At 39.4% G+C, this 17,655-nt stretch overlaps 1 protein-coding gene across 1 annotated transcript in view; it reads right to left on the bottom strand.

Annotated features, from left to right (window-relative positions):
* Positions 1-17,655, bottom strand: part of ERC1 (ELKS/RAB6-interacting/CAST family member 1) — a 580,149-nt gene that overhangs the window by 211,370 nt on the left and 351,124 nt on the right. The window lies entirely within an intron of this gene.

Raw genomic sequence — 17,655 nt, 5'->3', positions numbered from 1 at the left:
ATCGATCCTCTGACCTAAAAAGCAAGTTAAAAATGCTCAATTTTAAATAAAAAAAATGTTGGGTAGCGTAAAGGAATCATCAACTTACCTAAACAGTGATTGGTGACTAACTAAAGGGGCGCTCTGGTATTAGTTTAAAATAAAAACCAAACACAGCTCTGGAACCGTCTTACGCTTTAAAAGCGAAAACAAGAATAGTTTTTAGCAGGACACAGAAAGGATGCACCCACAGCTAAAAGTAGGAGGCGAGAAGCAGCTGCAACCAAAGAAACTCCTTCAAACCAATGACATCCAAGTTAACTGTGCAGAAAAGTCACTTCACTCAAATTCAATGTGCAACTTCTATTTAATCCCAACTACTAATAAACAACGAACACCTCATCTAACATGTTTACGGGGCCTGTGGACTCACTCATTACTCATACAACACTGAAAGTGGGCGGCAGGGAGTTGAAAAGAAAGAAAATTCATGCCAGCTCAACCCAGGGTCAAATCACAAAGAACTTATTTTATGCAATACTTACTGAACTCAATTATTCTTTTACTGATTGGTCCAAAATTAAATGACCTGATTAGCTATATTCAGGAAAACACCAAAGTTGATTTATCTTTCCCTTTAAGACAATCAATCCACAGAAGCTGACAGCAGCTGGGCTTTAGTAAAACAGCTATCTTCTGAGTAATCGAAGAGAAGAGGCACAAATGAACACTAGCGTGTCATCAACAGTCTCTAGGGCCTCACTTGCCCCGGAGCCCATCAGCACTTCCCAGAATGCCAGCAGGGAAGAAGAGGGCATGTGCCCACAGTATCTCCATATGAAACCCCCCAACTACAACCACGCCAAAGTTCACCTGTTGTTTGCCTGGGATGTATCCATGAAAGTTTACATACATAAACTTTGCAATTATTTGGGTACTTTCTAACAGATGAAATTACAATAAAATTGAGTAATTAACCCACTGAAATATGTATATGTGTCTGGTCAGAAAACTTTCTGGGCCGGGCACTGTCTCAACAAAAAAAAACCACGCTTTCTGATTAGGCCCTCTTCTACAACTGGAAATTACTGACAGCTTCACACTATATTATTTCATACAATAGGATTTCATCCCTAGCAAGCAGAGCTGCAGCATCTATGTAATAATATAACAATTTCACTCATCTCCTGATATCTTAAATTGAAGCACAGAGGCATTTTATCTACAGGAAGTCTGCCAATAAAATAAAACAACAACAAAAATTCAGACCTAGAAATAAAAAGAAATGTTTTCCAATACAGTTTTACATGGAGAGATGGAAATACACAAGCACAGCGTGACTGTCTTATCTCCGCAGGAAACTAGCAACTGAAAGAGGTTTATTCCTCCAATTTCTACTTCAATATTAACGGGTTGAGCAATTGCCTCATGGAACAAGCCCCTTTAATACCACCTGGTCTACTTCCCAGCAGTAAGTTCCACCCCCAAGCCTGTCATGGCTCATTTAAGTAGTACAGTATGCTCCCTCTGTAAGTCTGCTCCTAGAGCTTAGAGAATTTAAGATATAATGAGATACGAAGGTGTTTACCATGAGCTAGAATGGAACTCTGAGCCAAAGCAACAGGAGCTGGATGTCATGAGCAGGCTGAGAACAGAAGGTTTTTTTTTTCCTTTAAAGTATACTGGAAAAATAAACTATTCCAGAAGACACCATAAAGTTTGGGTAAAGGCAGAAGTTTTAAGCAGAAGTAACTCTTACAGAAACTCAAGAGAACAAAATAAGATTTCAGAAACAGAAATGAAGAGCAGGAAGTACATCTTTCATCATTGCCTTCTGCTGCCTTTCCACAGAAAACTGTTGTTTAAGAGAGTTGTAATTCATCCATCTCATAAGCAACAGCAAAAACTTTGCAACAGATACTCTATCTAAAAAGCAACAATCAAATCCATCTGATGGATTTTGAAGACTTCAGGAAGAAAAGAATGATTATCAAAATAACAGCTGACAAAAATTAGGAGAGAAGGAGAAAAAAAAACCTAACAGACTGAAAATAGTTTAAATTAGAACCTATACTTGTGATAAATATCATGAAGAAACCCAACATGATCCTCCCCTCTTGCTCCAAACACATAAAAATAGTTCTTAAAAGGAAAATAATAATTAGGTATTGAGCTTTAGCCAAACCAGGAGAAGTGCTAATAACAAAGAAAGAATTCAGTTATAGCTGACGAGTTTAAGTGGAAATAGCTTACGGGAGTGAGGCGAGGGAGCAGGAGGTAAAAAACTGGCTTCTAAGCCTTAGGGAGGAGATCCCAGGATTGGGGCTCAGGAGGAAATGGAACTAACCTTTCTGCATAAAGTTAAAGAAAGTCACAAAGGTTGACTACCCCTGTGAAAATAGACCTTTAGAAAAACTTTACTTACTAACCCAATGAAGCAACAAAGACTCTTAGGCTATGGGTAGAAACGAATTACTCACGAGAACTCACTGATGCATGAGAGACACACAGAATCCCAAGCACAGAAATTCACATAAAAACGGGTCCAGAAAGAGTGAACGTACCAAGTCCCCAGAGAGAGAAACTGGAAGCTGCTCTGAAGGAACAGGACTCCCGAGGACAGCAGCTCCGCGGAAGCAGAGCTATCAAAGATTACCAACCAGATGAGAAAACAAGTCCTCACCTAAGAAGACTTCGCATTATAAAAACCAGAAGTACTGGAACTGTGTTAAAGGGCCTTTAAATAAGTGTAACAGAGGTTCTCCTAACAGAATGCCAATTACCAGACTCTCCAGATCAACCAACATTCCTTCTCCCTTCCAGGAAACTGGCTGATACCCAGGCATACTGAAAGATAGCCACTCAGAGACAACTGAAGACTCTTGGCTGCTTAACCAACATTTTGTGCTTCCAGCTGTTTTTCACGTATCTTTTCTTCGCAGAGTACCTTAAAGACTATCTCTAAAGCTCAGAGGTAGATGCTGATTAGACTAAGCCAAGAAAGGTAATCCCACTTTCCTTCTTCAGGGACTTGGCATGGGACTCAGTCTGGCCTAACAGATGTTGAGTAAAAGTCTACTGTTGGGGGATGCTGGATATCAGGGCTTCTGAGAAACATTTTCAAATATCTAAGAAAAAGACCTAGGAACACGCAGAAGGATGGCATCACTTGACACCAGCCCGAGGACAAAAATCAACAGACAGTTCAATGCCAGTACCTCGGGTCAGTGGACAGTTTTAAAATCTCGACTGTTGTTGTATTTACGCCTCCTGTGCTGTGAACAGTTTTAAAATCTTCACTGTGGTTGTATTTACGCCTCCTGTGCTTTCGTTTTATAGACGATGTTTTCTCACCACGATACAATAATACTGTGAACTCAACAAGAAATACCTCTCTCCCAACTCCCAATTTGATGAAATGAAACCACCACACCCTAGATAGGTTAAAAAGAAACACTCGGAAATCCAGAGACTTCCTCATACATGGGAAAACAAATATACAGATATATATCAAACCTTGGATATACCTAATGAATTTTTTTTTCCCCCGAGATGGAGTTTTGTTCTTGTTGCCCAGGCTGGAGTGCAATGGTGTGATCTTGGCTTACCACAACCTCTGCCCTCCGGGTTCAAGTGATTCTCCTGCCTCAGCCTCCTGGGTAGCTGGGATTACAGGCATGCAACACCACACCTGGCTAATTTTGTATTTTTAGTAGAGATAGGGTTTCTCCATGTTGGTCAGGCTGATCTCGAACTCCTGACCTGAAGTGATCCACCCGCCTTGGCCTCCCAAAGTGCTGGGATTACAGACATGAGCCACTGTGCCTTAATTTTCTTACTTTTTAATAGAGATGAGGTCTTCCAAAGTGCTGGGATTACAGACATGAGCCACTGTGCCTGGCCAATAGAATTCTTTTTTTTTTTTTGAGACGGAGTCTTCCTCTGTCACCCAAGCTGGAGTGCGGTGGCGCGATCTCAGCTCACTGCAAGCTCTGCCTTCCGGGTTCACGCCATTCTCCTGCTTCAGCCTCCCCTGCAGCTGGGACTACAGGCGCCCGCCACCTCGCCTGGCTAATTTTTCTGTATTTTTTTTCTTTTCTTTCTTTCTTTTTTTTTTTTTTTTTTGAGACAGAGTCTTGCTCTGTCGCCTGGGCTGGAGTGCAGTGGCCGGATGTCAGCTCACTGCAAGCTCCGCCTCCCGGGTTCATGCCATTCTCCTGCCTCAGCCTCCCAAGTAGCTGGGACTACAGGCGCCCGCCACCTCGCCCGGCTAGTTTTTTGTATTTTTTAGTAGAGACGGGGTTTCACCATCTTAGCCAGGATAGTCTCGATCTCCTGACCTCGTGATCTGTCCATCTCGGCCTCCCAAAGTTCTGAGATTACAGGCTTGAGCCACCATGCCCAGCCAGTAAAGCAGCATCAAGATTGAGAGGATTGACTCCAATTTTGAAAGAAGTTCTACTGTGGGTAAAATGCTATCAAACAGCATCACATGCTTCAGAAAAATCTTTTGTGAAAGGAAGAGTCCATTGATGTGGTAATGTTATTATTGTCTTATTTTAAGAAATTGCCACAGCTGCCCGAACCTTCAGCAACCACCACTCTGATTAGCCAGCAGCCATCAACCATCAAGATAGGGGCAAGACCCTCCCGCAGCAAAAAGATCATGACTCCCTGGAGGCTCAAGACGATTGCGAGAATTTTTTTTTTAAATAAAGCATTTTTAAAGTATGAACATTTTTTTAGACACAATGCTATTGCACATTTAACAGACTATAGCACAGTGTACATATAACTTTTTCTTTTCGAGACAAGGTCTCACTTTATCACCTAGGCTGCAGTGCAGTGACGTGATTACAGCTCACTGCAGCCCTGACTTTCTGGGCTCAAGCAACCCTCCCACCTCCGCCTCCCGAGTAGCTGGGACCACCGGTGTGTGCCACCATGCCTAGCTATTTATTTTCTTTCTTTGTAGAGACAGGGTCTGTGTTGCCCAGGCTGGTCCTGAACTCCTGAGCTCAAGCAATCCACCTTCCATGGCCCATAAGTGCTGGGATTACAGGCATGACCCATTCCACCCTGATTACACATAACTTTTATAAGCACTGGGAAACTAATACATTCATGTGACTCGCTTTATTACAATACGCACTTTATTTCAGTAGTCTGGAACACAACTTGCAGTATCCCCAAACTATGCCTAAAATGCCCTAAACAACCATGTTTATGAATACGTATGTTTTAGAATTTTCTTTTGAATTTTATTCTTTTTCCTTCCTTCCTTTCTTGCATTACTAGGATCTCCAATATAGTACTGAATGGGGGGGTATAGACATCCTTATCTCTTTCGCAATCTCAGGGTTCAGGTTACATCATTAGGTATGATGTTAGCTGTAAATTTTTCATGATGCTCTTTATTGAGCTGAATTACCTTCTATCTCTAGTCAGCTAAGATATTTTATCATAAATGGGTGTTGCCTTTTATTAAAAGCCTTTTCTGAATGTTCTCAGGTGACTAAATGATTTTTTTCTGGATTTTGTTCAGGTAGTGAGTTCAATTAATTCATTTTTAAATACTGACCAAACCTTGCATTCTAGAAATAAGGCCAACCTGGCTGTGATATATTAGCTTTCTTGTTTATCTTGATTTCAAATTGCTAAGGTTTTGTTAGGGACTTTTATGTGAACGTCCATGAGTGACATTGATGTGTAATTTATTCTTTTGTAATGTCTCTGTCAAGTTCAGGCATGAGGGTCACAATTCTAAGCTGACTTGGTAAGTACTTCTATAATACCCTCTTTATTTTGTGAATGAGTTTCTCTAAGACTGCTTACACATTTGGTAGAATTCAACAGCAAAGCCATCTGGACCTGGAGTTTTCTTTGTAGGAATGTTTTTGATTATAAATTCAATTTATTTTTCTTTTCATTTCTTCATTTTTTTTTTTTTTTGAGACGGAGTCTTGCTCTGTCGCCCAGGCTGGAGTGTAGTCGCACCATCTCGGCTCACTGCAAGCTCCGCCTCCCGGGTTCACACCATTCTCCTGCCTCAGCCTCCCGAGTAGCTGGGACTATAGGCGCCCGCCACGTCGCCCGTCTAGTTTTTTGTGTTTCTTTTAGTAGAGACGGGATTTCACCGTGTTAAGCCAGGATGGTCTCGATCTCCTGACCTCGTGATCTGCCCGCCTCGGCATCCAAAAGTGCTGGGATTACAAGCATGGGCCACTGTGCCCGGACTTTTTTCTTAATTTTTTAGTTCAGGGTCATATGTGAAGGTTTGTTATACAGGTGAACTTGTGTCACGAAAGCTTGTTGTACAGATTATTTCATCGCCCAGGTATTAAGTCTAGTACTCATTAGTCATTTTTCCTGATCCTCTCCCTTCTCCCATCCTCTACCCTCCAATAGACCCCAGAGTCTGCTGTTCTCCTACATGCGTCCATGTGTTGCCACCAGTTAGCTCCCACTTGTGAGAACATGTGGTATTTGGTTTTCTGTTCTTGCGTTAGTTTGCTAAGGATAATGACCTCTAGCTCCATCCATGTTTCTATAAAAGACATGATCTTGTTCGTTTTTATGGCTGCACAATATTCCGTGGTGTACAGACACGACATTTTCTTTATCCCGTCTACCACTGATGAGCATTTGGGCTGATTCCATGTCTTTGTTATTGAGAACAGTGCTGCAATGAACATAGGTGTACATGTGTCTTCTTTTATTTCAAATAGCTTTTGGGGTGTTAAGTGTTTTTTTGTTACAAGAATGAGTTACATAGTGGTGAATTCTAAGATTTTAGGGCACCCATCGACTGAGTAGTATATATACATGGTACCTAATACATAGTTTTTTATCCATATCCTCCCTCATCTACCCCCTCGGAGTCTCTAAAGTCGATTGTATCACTCTGTATGCCTTTACATACTCATAGCTTAGCTCCCACTTATAAGTGAGAACATAAGGCTTTTGGTTTTTAACTCCTGTGTTACTTCACTTAGAATAATGGCCTCCAGCTCCATCCAAGTTGCTGCAAAAAACATTATTTTGTTACTTTTAACGGCTGAGTAGTATTTAATGATGTATATATGACAGAACAATTGATATTCCTTTGGGCATATACCTAGGGATGGGCTTGCTGGATCAAATTGCATTTGTTTTCAGGTCTCTGAGGAATCGACACATTGTCTTCCACAATGGTTGAACTAATTTATACTCCCACCGATAGTGTGTAAGAGTTCCTTTTTCTCTGCAACCTCACCAGCACCTGTTATTTGACTTTGTAGTAACAGCCATTCTGACCAGTGTGAGATGGTATCTCATTGTGGTTTTGATTTGCATTTTATCTAATAATCAGTGACTTTGAGCTTTTATTCACATGCTCATTAGCCACATGTATGTCTTCTTTTGAGAAGTGTCTGTTCATGTCCTTTGCCCATTTTTTAATGGGGTTGTTTTTTCTTGTTAATTTGTTTAAATTCCCTATAGATGCTGGATATTAAACCTTTGTCACATAATTTGGAAAAATTATCTCCCATTCTGTAGGGTGTCTGTTTACCCTGTTGGTAGTTTCTTTTGCTGTCCAGAATCTCTTTAGTTTAATTAGATCCCATTTGTCAATGTTTGTTTTTGTTGCAACAGCTTTTGGCGTCTTTGTCATGAGATCCTTGCCTGTGCCCATGGTATTGCCTAGGTTGTCTTCCAGGGATTTTATAGTTTTGGGTTTTACATTTAAGTCTTTAATCCATTTTGAGTTGATTTTTGTATATGGTGTAAGGAAAGAGTCCAGTTTTAATCTTCTGCATGTGGCTAGGCAGTTATCCCAGGACCATTTACTGAATAAGGAATCCTTTCCCCCATTGCTTGTTTTTGTCAGGTTGGTGGAAGAGCAGATAGTTGTAGGTGTACAGCCTTATTTCTGGGTTCTCTATTCTGTTCCTTTGCTCTGTGCGTCTGTTTTACTACCACTACCATGCTGTTTTGGTTACTGTAGTCCTGCAGTATAGTTTGAAGTTGGGTAGCATGATGCCTCCAGCTTTGCTTTTTTCACTTAGGGCTGCCTTGGCGATTTGGGCTCTTTTTGGTTCCATAGGAAAAATTTAATTTCTTTAATAGATAAAGGCCTGTTCCATTTTCTATTCCTTCTTGAGCCAGTCTTAATAAATCGTATTTTTCAAAGAATTTGTCTAATATATTTATTAAATTTATTGGTATAAGGTTGCTCAAAATATTCTCTTTTTAAGTATCTTTAGAAACTGGAGTGATAACCCCTCTCTCATTCCAGGTATTGGCAATTCATGTGCCTTCCTTTTTCCCTTCATCCGTTTGCTAGGGACCTATCAATTTTTTTAATTCTTTAAAGAACTATGGTTATGAATTCTGTGAATTTTCTCTGTTGATTCTCTGTCTCCTAAGTGTTTGATTTCTGTTATCTTTATTATTTCAGTTATCCTACTTACTGTGGTTTGCTCTGCTTGCTTTTCTGGTACCTTAGTGTAGAAACTAAGATCAGTGAGTTTCAACTTTTCTTCTTTTCTAATATAGGTATATAAAGGTAAACATTTCATTCTAACCACTTCTTCAACTGTGAAACACAAAATTTCACATTTGAATTTTCATTCAGTTCAAAATGATTCCTAATATTCCTTCTTCTCTAAGCCATGGTATTTAGAATTATGTTATCTAATTTCCAAACATTTTCTAAGTATCTTATTAACTTCTAACTGAATTCTACTATTGTTAAAGAACAACTCCAACATATCTCAGTCTTCTGAAATTTACTGAGACTTACTTTTAAGGCCCAGCATATGGTCTGTATCTGTGAAACTTCCATATGTACTTAAAAAAATATGTATTTTCTTCAGTTGTTAGATGTAGTATTCTATAAATGCTAAATAAGTCAAGTTAATAGTCTTTAGATCTTCTGTATTTCTGATTGCTTTTGTTTATTGACTAATTCTATCAGTTTCTAAGGAACAGAGGTCAAAATCCCCAGTGATGACTGGTGACCACAGATCTGTTTGACCTTTAGTTCTGTCAGTCTGTCCTTCATGAATTGTAAAGCTCTATTAGATATATATTTATAAGGATTACTATGTCATCCAGATGTGTTGTCTGCTTTATCTTTATGATACGCTCTTTTTTTATCACTGGGAATACTCCTTGTCTGGAAGTCTCCTTTGTCTGATATTAATATAGCTATGCCAGGTTTCTTATGATTACTATTTCCAAGAACTACCTTTTCCCATTCTTTAATTCCAGCCAGTGTTTACGATAGTATAGGTCTTTTGTACAGCACACAGTTGAGCCTTGCTTTTTTTTCTTTTTCTCTAATACATCCATTCTAATATCTCTGTCCTTTACTTGGTGTGTTTAGTATATTTCATTTTGCCATAAACATTGATATGGTTGAATTTATGTCATTCATTTGTTGTTCCTGTTCTTTGTCAATTTGTTGTTCCTTTTCTGCCTTTATTGGTTGGATAAATGAAATAATTTCTAGCACTGAATTTTATTTCCTCTATTAGCTCTTCAGGTGTTTTTTTCTTTTTTCTTTTTCTTTCTTTTTTTTTTTTTTTTGTGACAGAGTCTCATTCTATCGTCCAGGCTGGAGTGCAGTGGCACCATCTTGGCTCACTGCAACCTCTGCCTCCCAGGTTCAAGCAATTCTCCTGCCTCAGAATCCTAAGTAGCTGGGATAACAGGCACCCACCACCAAACCTGGCTAGTTTTTGTATTTTTAGTAGAGATGGGGGTTTCACCGTGTTGCCCAAGCTGGTCTCAAACTCCTGACCTCAAGTAATCTGCCCGCCTTGGCCTCCCAAAGTGCTGGGATTACAGGCGTGAGATATGGTGCCTGGTCGCTCTTCGGGGTTTGTAAAATTTTTCTTGTTATTATTCTGGTAGTTGCTCTACAGCTAACAATATGCACCTTATCAAAGTCTATTTAGATTAGAAATTGTACTACTTCACATCTAACACTTCATAATTTTTCTCTTTCTCTCTTTCCTTTCTTTCTGTTTTTTTTTTTTTTGTTAGAGATAGGATTTTACTCTGTCAATCATGCTAGTGTGCAGTGGCACAAACAGAGCTGAGTGTAAACTCAAATTCCCGGGCTCAAATGATCCTCCAGTCTCAGCTTCCCAAACCACTGGGATCACAGAATGAGCCACCATGCCCAGCCAACACTTCATATTTTCTACTTCATGAACGTAATAACCTTACAATTCTACCTCCTAATATTTTGGGATACTGTTGTCCTATCTTTCACTTTTACACATATTATAAATGCCAGCTCACCATGTTATTTTTACTTTAAAGCTTTAGTTGTCTTTTAAGGGAATTCCGAAAAGAAAAAATACATTTTCTATATGTATCAACTGATTTACCATGTCTGTGGTTTCTTTCTTTTTTTTTTTTTTTGGCGGGGGGACAGAGTCTCACTCTGCCACCCAGGCTAGAGTGCAGTGGTGTGATCTTGGCTCACTACAGCCTCCATGTCCTGGGCCCAGGAATCCTCAGTCTCAGCATCCCAAGTAATTGGGAAAAAAGGTATGAGCCACTATCCTCAAAAGAAAGAAAAATTTCTTTCTTTCTTCTTCTTTTTTTTTTTTTTGTAGAAACAGGGTTTTGTCACGTTGTCTAGGCTGGTCTCAAACTGCTGGACTCCAGCGATCCTCCTACCTCGGCCTCTCAAAGCGTTGAGATTACAGGCGTGAGCCACGGTGCCCGGCCCATGTCTGGTGTTCTTCATTCCTTCCTGTAGATTCACGTTCCCACCTGGATTCACTTCCCTTCAGCTTGAAGAACACCATTAGCGTTTCTTGCAAAGTGTTTTCTAGAGATGAATTCTTTTCATATTTGTTTATATGAAATTGTCTTTATTTAATCCTAGCTTTTAAAGGATCTTTTTCTCTGGTTACAGAATTTTAGGCTAATTTTTTTTTTTTTAGTACCCTAAAAGAAGTTCCATTGTCTTCAGGTCCTCACTGTTTCTGATAAGGACTCAGCTATCATAGTTTACCTTTATGTGCTGTGCCTTTTCTCTTAGGCTGCTTTTATTTTTCTCTGCATATTTTGTTTCCAGCGACTAGATTATGATATTTCTAGTTGTGATTTTTTATTTTTTGTATTTATCTTACTGGTTTCACTTAGTTTCCGGGATTTGTAAATCAAAGATTTATGGTTTCAAATTAAATTAGAGAAATATGTTGGTCATTTTTAAAAACTATCTTTCATGTGCTTCATTCTCACTCTTTTATCCTTCTAGTGTTCCAGTTACATGCATGTCAAACCATTTGAAACTGTCCTACATGTCACTGAGGCTCTGTTCATTTGGTAAAAATCCTTTTGCTCACTGTTCTATAGACTGAACAATTTCAATTGATCTATTTTGAAGTTCAATGACTCTTCTTTTGATAGCTCTAATTTGCCATTAAGACTATCCACCAGGCAGGGTGCGGTGGCTCATGCCTGTAATGCCAGCACTTTGCGAGGCCAACCTGAGGTCAGGAGTTTGAGACCAGCCTGACCAACATGGAAAAACCTTGTCTCTACTAAAAATACAAAATTAGCTGGGCGTGGTGGCGCACGCCTGTAATTCCAGCTACTCGGGAGGCTAAGGCAGGGGAATTGCTTGACCCAGGGAGGCGGAGGTTGTAGTGAGCTGAGATGGCGCCACTGCACTCCAGCCTGGGCAACAAGAGCGAGACTCCATCTCAAAAAAAAAAAAAAAAAAGACTATCCAATAAATTTTTCATTTCTATTTCAATTATCAAATTTCCATTTTCATTTTATGATTATTACTTTTTTGAGACAGGGTCTCATTTTGGTGCCCGGGTTGGAGTACAGTGGCACAATCACAGCTCATGCAGCCTCGATCTCCCGGGCTCAAGCGATCTTCTCACCTCACCCTCCCAAGTAGTTGGGACTATAGGTGTGCACCACCACACCTGGCTGATATTTAAAAAAATGTTTGTAGAGACAAGTTCTTACTATGTCAAATTTCCATTTTAAAATAGTTTTCCTTTCTCTGTTGAGATTTCCTATCTATCCATCACCAACATGACATTTTTCTCTAATTCTTTGATGTATATTTATAAGGGTGAATTTAGTTGTTTTTTTTCTGTTAAACCACATAGGACTCCTCAGAGGGGATTTCTACCGCATGCTCCTTTTCTGCTCTACAGATCACATGTTCCTGGTGCTTTGCATGTCTGGTAATTTTTAAAAGTTCAACATGGGATCTATTGCAAATATGGTTCTGTTAATTTCTTCTGAGGAGCAGTGATTTTTATTCTGGTACATATAAGTCAGTTAATAGTTTACTCCTTGCACTTGTATAGATTTGGATTTAACCTTTGATAGCCGGATCTGCTGAGAGCTCAGGATACTTCCCAGGCTTCTCTATCTCAGTGAGACTCACCATCCAAATTTGGTCTACCCTATAAGACTTAATTGGGGCCTCATTTTACTAGTCTTAGCCTGGGCCTAGAGTAGGCCTGATATTAGAGCATGGTCCTCACTCCTAAAACCTATCTTTTTTGTTATCTCAGCTAGATAACTGAAGTTAACAAGGATTTCTCCATGCTGACTGGGTTGGAACTGCAGATACCCTACTGCTCTAACATTACAATTCCACTCTCATTCTGTAGCATCTCATCTCTGGTAAGCCTTGGGCAGTCTCACTCAGTGAACATGTAGCCTAGTCCTCAGCCAGGAATCATGACATCTGGCCTCCAGCTTCTCCTCAGTATACTGTTTGCATATGAATTACTTCCCTGATTTACACAGGACATTTACGACTACAGAATCAAGGGACCTCAGGAGGTCATCTGGCCAAAGTACACAATTTTTAAATCGATGGGGGATCTCAGAGATTTAGGAAACCCTTTCAAATCTGAGTGAGAAAACTGCAAACTTGAAAAGTTAAGTGATTTCTCCAGGTACAAATACAAAAGTACAGATTGGATTTTCAGTTGTAAATATCATGCTTTGCAAGCATTCAGCTTTACCAACGTAAACGTGTTTTTTTAAAATCCATTTGATCCTCACAACAACTTCATGAGATGGGGCTAAGTATTATTATGCCTGTTTCATGGGTAAGCAAACTGGCTCAAAATGTAAGCACATCCTTTGCTACACAGAGCATCTTCTAATACTCTTTCATTCAGTAACTTCTGAAAGAAAAGCTGATGATTAAATGGATACGTTACTATCTTTGAGATCCATAGCTTGAGGGGAGTTTTACCTATTTGCAGAGTGAGTAGCTACCTATAGGGTACACTCTGGAGGACAATGAAAAAGATGGTCCTGAAAGGAAAATTAAAAAACAAACAAACAAAAAAACATCAAAAATCCAAACAAAACCAAAAACACCTGCCATACTGGTAAATTATATATCAGATTTTCTTCAAATGGTTATTGCAATTAGGTTAAGGCATCAGGTTACCTACCTGCAATAACTAACCTTTTAAATGATTCATTTATATTTAACAAAAGGGATCAGGGTTGATCCTATACCTCCAGCAGAGAAGAAAAGAAAAGATAAGGAAAAAGTAGGACAATAATCTCACTCCCTTCCTCTTGTGAGGAGTAGATGACAGGCAGTCTTAATTTCATCCCTGCACAGGTAAGCACATTTTTACATGTGAACCACATATTGATAGAGAGACAGAAAGAATTTTGAAAGTTGAAAACAAGAGGGACTTTGGGAGCCTTTACCTGAAAAGTTTAGTTCTTTATTTGCTAGACCTTATTCCAGCCACTTGAGGCTTTTTACATAAAAATATGTTAGAAAGCATGGATTTTTTTTTTTTTAAACGTGGTTTCTTCTATTTGGAAGTTATTTAAAAATAAGTTTAAAATTTAGAGAAGGAGAAAGTCAAAGAACATTTAGGGTTATTTGTAATTTATTCCAATTCAGGTCACAAGAAAGTAAATACATTTCTATAGGGTGTGCTGTATAAGAGCACTGAATATCAGGGCAGAAAAAAGGGGGAGCAGAATAAGACAGTTAAGCAAAACTGAGGAGGAGTCTCAAGGGATAGCTGATTGTAGATATAAACTTTGCTTTATAATTTTAACTAGTCCCAGACCCACCAATGCTATTTGTTTATAGCTATACTGTACAACATATTTTGTTTTCTTTTTCAAGTGTAAAATAATTTTATATTAATTTATGTGGGTTTCCTACATAACATTCAACCTCAGTATTCCAGCCCATTGTGAAAAATGCTTCCAAGTCCCCTGAAAGTCTTTTATCATATGTGTACAGACTTTAAAAAAAAATGGCTTTTGGTGGAAGTATAAATAAATGACTTTGTGAAGAGTAAACATACTCTTACGTAACTCAGAATGCATTTTAATTTTTATTTTTCCCCCCTAAATTGTTACTAGGATATAATTTGGATAACTATTTACAACTTCGTGGTTAATTTGAAACACTATGTCATAAATCCCTAATGAGATTTTTTTTTTTTTAAATGTCAGCAACCCCACAATTTTTTTTTTTTTTTTTGAGACAGAGTTTCACTCTTGTCGCCCAGGCTGGAGTAGAGTGGCGTGATCTCGGCTCACTGCAACCTCCGCCTCTTGGGTTCAAGTGATTCTCCTGCCTCCAGCCTCCTGAGTAGCTGGGATTACAGTGTGCGCCACCACACCTGGCTAATTTTTGTACTTTTAGTACATGTTGGCCAGGCTGGTCTCAAACTCCTGACCTTGTGATCCACCGGCCTCAGCCTCCCAAACTGCTGGGATTGCAGGCGTGAGTCACCGCGTCCAGCCAATTTTTTATATTTTTAGTAGAGACGGGGTTTCGCCATGTCAGCCAGGATGGTCTCAAACTCCTGACCTCAGGTGATCCACCCGCCTCGGCCTCCCAAAGTGCTGGGATTACTGGTGTGAGCCAACGCGCCCGGCCTGTTAACAGCTCTCTTAATTGCAATTGTTCTCTACTTTTCTCTCCTGTCAATAATGTTTAAAATGGCCGGGCGCGGTGGCTCAAGCCTGTAATCCCAGCACTTTGGGAGGCCGAGACGGGTGGATCACGAGGTCAGGAGATCGAGACCATCCTGGCTAACACGGTGAAACTCCGTCTCTACTAAAAAAAATACAAAAAACTAGCCGGGCGAAGTGGCGGGAGCCTGTAGTCCCAGATACTCGGGAGGCTGAGGCAGGAGAATGGCTTAAACCCGGGAGGCGGAGCTTGCAGTGAGCTGAGATCCGGCCACTGCACTCCAGACTGGGCGACAGAGTGAGACTCTGTCTCAAAAAAAAAAAAATAATAATAATAATAATGTTTAAAATGTCAGAATTTAGTACTGGATTCCTCTTAGGTACATATGAAAATTTATTCTGTTTGTGGGAGACCTTTTTACGGCCAGAAGGCATCTCATGAGTATATAATTTAACACAGAGATAGTTGGATTTTTCTCCCAGCTTTACTTGTTTCCAGAGAAGACCAGTCTTCTAAACATGTCTGTCTAGTCAGTTCAGGAGATTCTAATATTTTTCATTTTTCACCTGTGTTGACGTCAACTTTTAAATCATATTTATTTCTTTTTTAAGCTCCCAATGCGTATAGTGATTTGTTTAACTTCTACTCGTTGGCTTCATTCTTTGAATGACTTACAATGAACTGCCTGCACATAGGAGGCTACCTATTGAATAGCTCTAAAGTCTCAATGCAACCAAAGAGCTCTGCCACCGCTTCCCTGAACAAACCAGTTGTCAGGGCAGTCAAATTCACAGCTCAATAAACATTCTATTAAAAATAAAAAATGGATCTTGTAAAATTTATTCTGAATGCTGATGCAGGGTGGGACTACAGGAGGAGTCTGAATGCAGGGCAGTGTCGAACGAACCAGCTCATCTAGAATTCTTAATAGTGAACCTCATGACCTCAACTGATACTTAAAATTTATTACAGTTATTACAGTTGTTATTTTATTATTTTTCCCCTGCTTCCTTTTATCCTTTCTTTCTTAGGGAAAAAGGCTAACATAAAAGTGGAATAAAAAAGTAATGGTTAACAAAACCACAGCATAAGGAAGAGAAGAACCATTGTGGGATCTGCCAATAAAAATGTTCCTTCTCTTCAGGGCTGGCTAACCAACGCAAATGTTTCTAATGCATCACTGGCAGGCTACCAAGTGAACCGTTTTACGTCTCCCCAAACTTACGGTCACCATTTATCTGTAACAGACGCTCAAAAATTACAATAATATAGGCTAGGAATGGAAAACAGCTATTAATTCATTTCTCTTGGCTTGATGAGGTCAGGATTATTCCAGAAAACAAGGCTATTCTAGTGCTTTGCTGAAGAATTTTCTATACAAATGGGCCAACTACCTTTTCCTCAGGGAAGACTATTTCTTATTCTAGATCCAGAGTCACACATATGCATGTTTCAGCCTCCCTGCACATTTCATTCCCCTCATATTTCCGCCTCTCAAGTTCTCTAGGTAGATTAAGTGTTTTTACTTGTTCAATGATCAATAATTGAATAATTTAAACCTTTAAAATATGGTGGGTCCTGCAATGACTACAGAGTGAAGAATCTAGTGTCATTGCCAATAGTCACAGGGAGGACTTCCCTTTCTCCACTTAAATTTGCAAGCTTTTTTCTCTTGATGCTACTTGGAACCCTAACCTCTCTTAATTCTCCCCGTATGCCAATCCACTTCTGGCTTCACTTATGCATTATTTCCAAGACATATCACCTGTAACGTTTTTCTAAAAGGATAGAATCTCTTAGCCTTGCACTGTAGCCCAAGAACGTGAAAGCACAGAGGACACCTCAACATTCTTGGGTTGCAGTCACAATACCGCAATCATCATGTCCCATGAGAATTCATGCTAAGGTATCATGGCAAGATTCTGTACAGCTCTATTATTCAGGTATTCAAAGTTTACTGATATTTCAAAGTAGCAGAAAAGTAATCTGATGTCAGTTTAAAGCACTAGTTGGAGTGAAAAAATGTTATTTTAGGCCAAAGACAGACTGTGCATTTATGCAGAGAAGAAGTGAGCAGGGATTACGTGAGAGAGAACTGACAGCGAAAGGCTGCTGAGGTGGGGACTTAAAATCAGTGACAGAAATAAGAATCTGGCCTTATGAAGGAGAAGAAAACCTATCCTCTGAGACAGAAAAGAAGACAACAAAAATAAGATAACTGCTGACATCACGAAGGTAACTGAGGGATCCCACAATAGACCTGGTTATAATAGTAGGGCCTTTAGGTAAGGGGAAGGCAAAAAGACATGTTTGTTTTAAATAGAAGGTTACTGAGAAGAAAAAGAAACATTTACCATGTATTAGCAGATGTATACATGCTTCACAACAGATTATAGTCTCAGCAACCTACAAAATGTGGGGGAAGCAGGAAAATGTTGTATAGCAAAGTTTTGCTAAAAGTGACAATTTTCTAAAAACTGGTTTCCAGTGTGGCAAAATGTTAACTATTCAATCGTGGAGACAGGTATATGGGGGTTCATTCTCTCTACTTGTGTGTACCTTTGGAAATGTTTATAATAAAAAAATGTGTTTAAAAATTGCCTAGTCTTCCTACCACCTCAGAACCAATAGCCCTCTTCCCAGTAAGCTTACCATTTTGCCTGAACTTTCCAGAAGATTTTAGGAATTTCAGAGAGTTAATTACACACAGATAAGTATAAGCCAGA

The sequence above is a fragment of the Colobus angolensis genome, unplaced genomic scaffold, assembly GCF_000951035.1.
Source record: "Colobus angolensis palliatus isolate OR3802 unplaced genomic scaffold, Cang.pa_1.0 Scaffold89, whole genome shotgun sequence".
Lineage (NCBI taxonomy): Eukaryota > Metazoa > Chordata > Mammalia > Primates > Cercopithecidae > Colobus > Colobus angolensis.
Note: the sequence above shows the minus strand (reverse complement) of the source record. Positions and strands in the feature narration are given on the sequence as shown.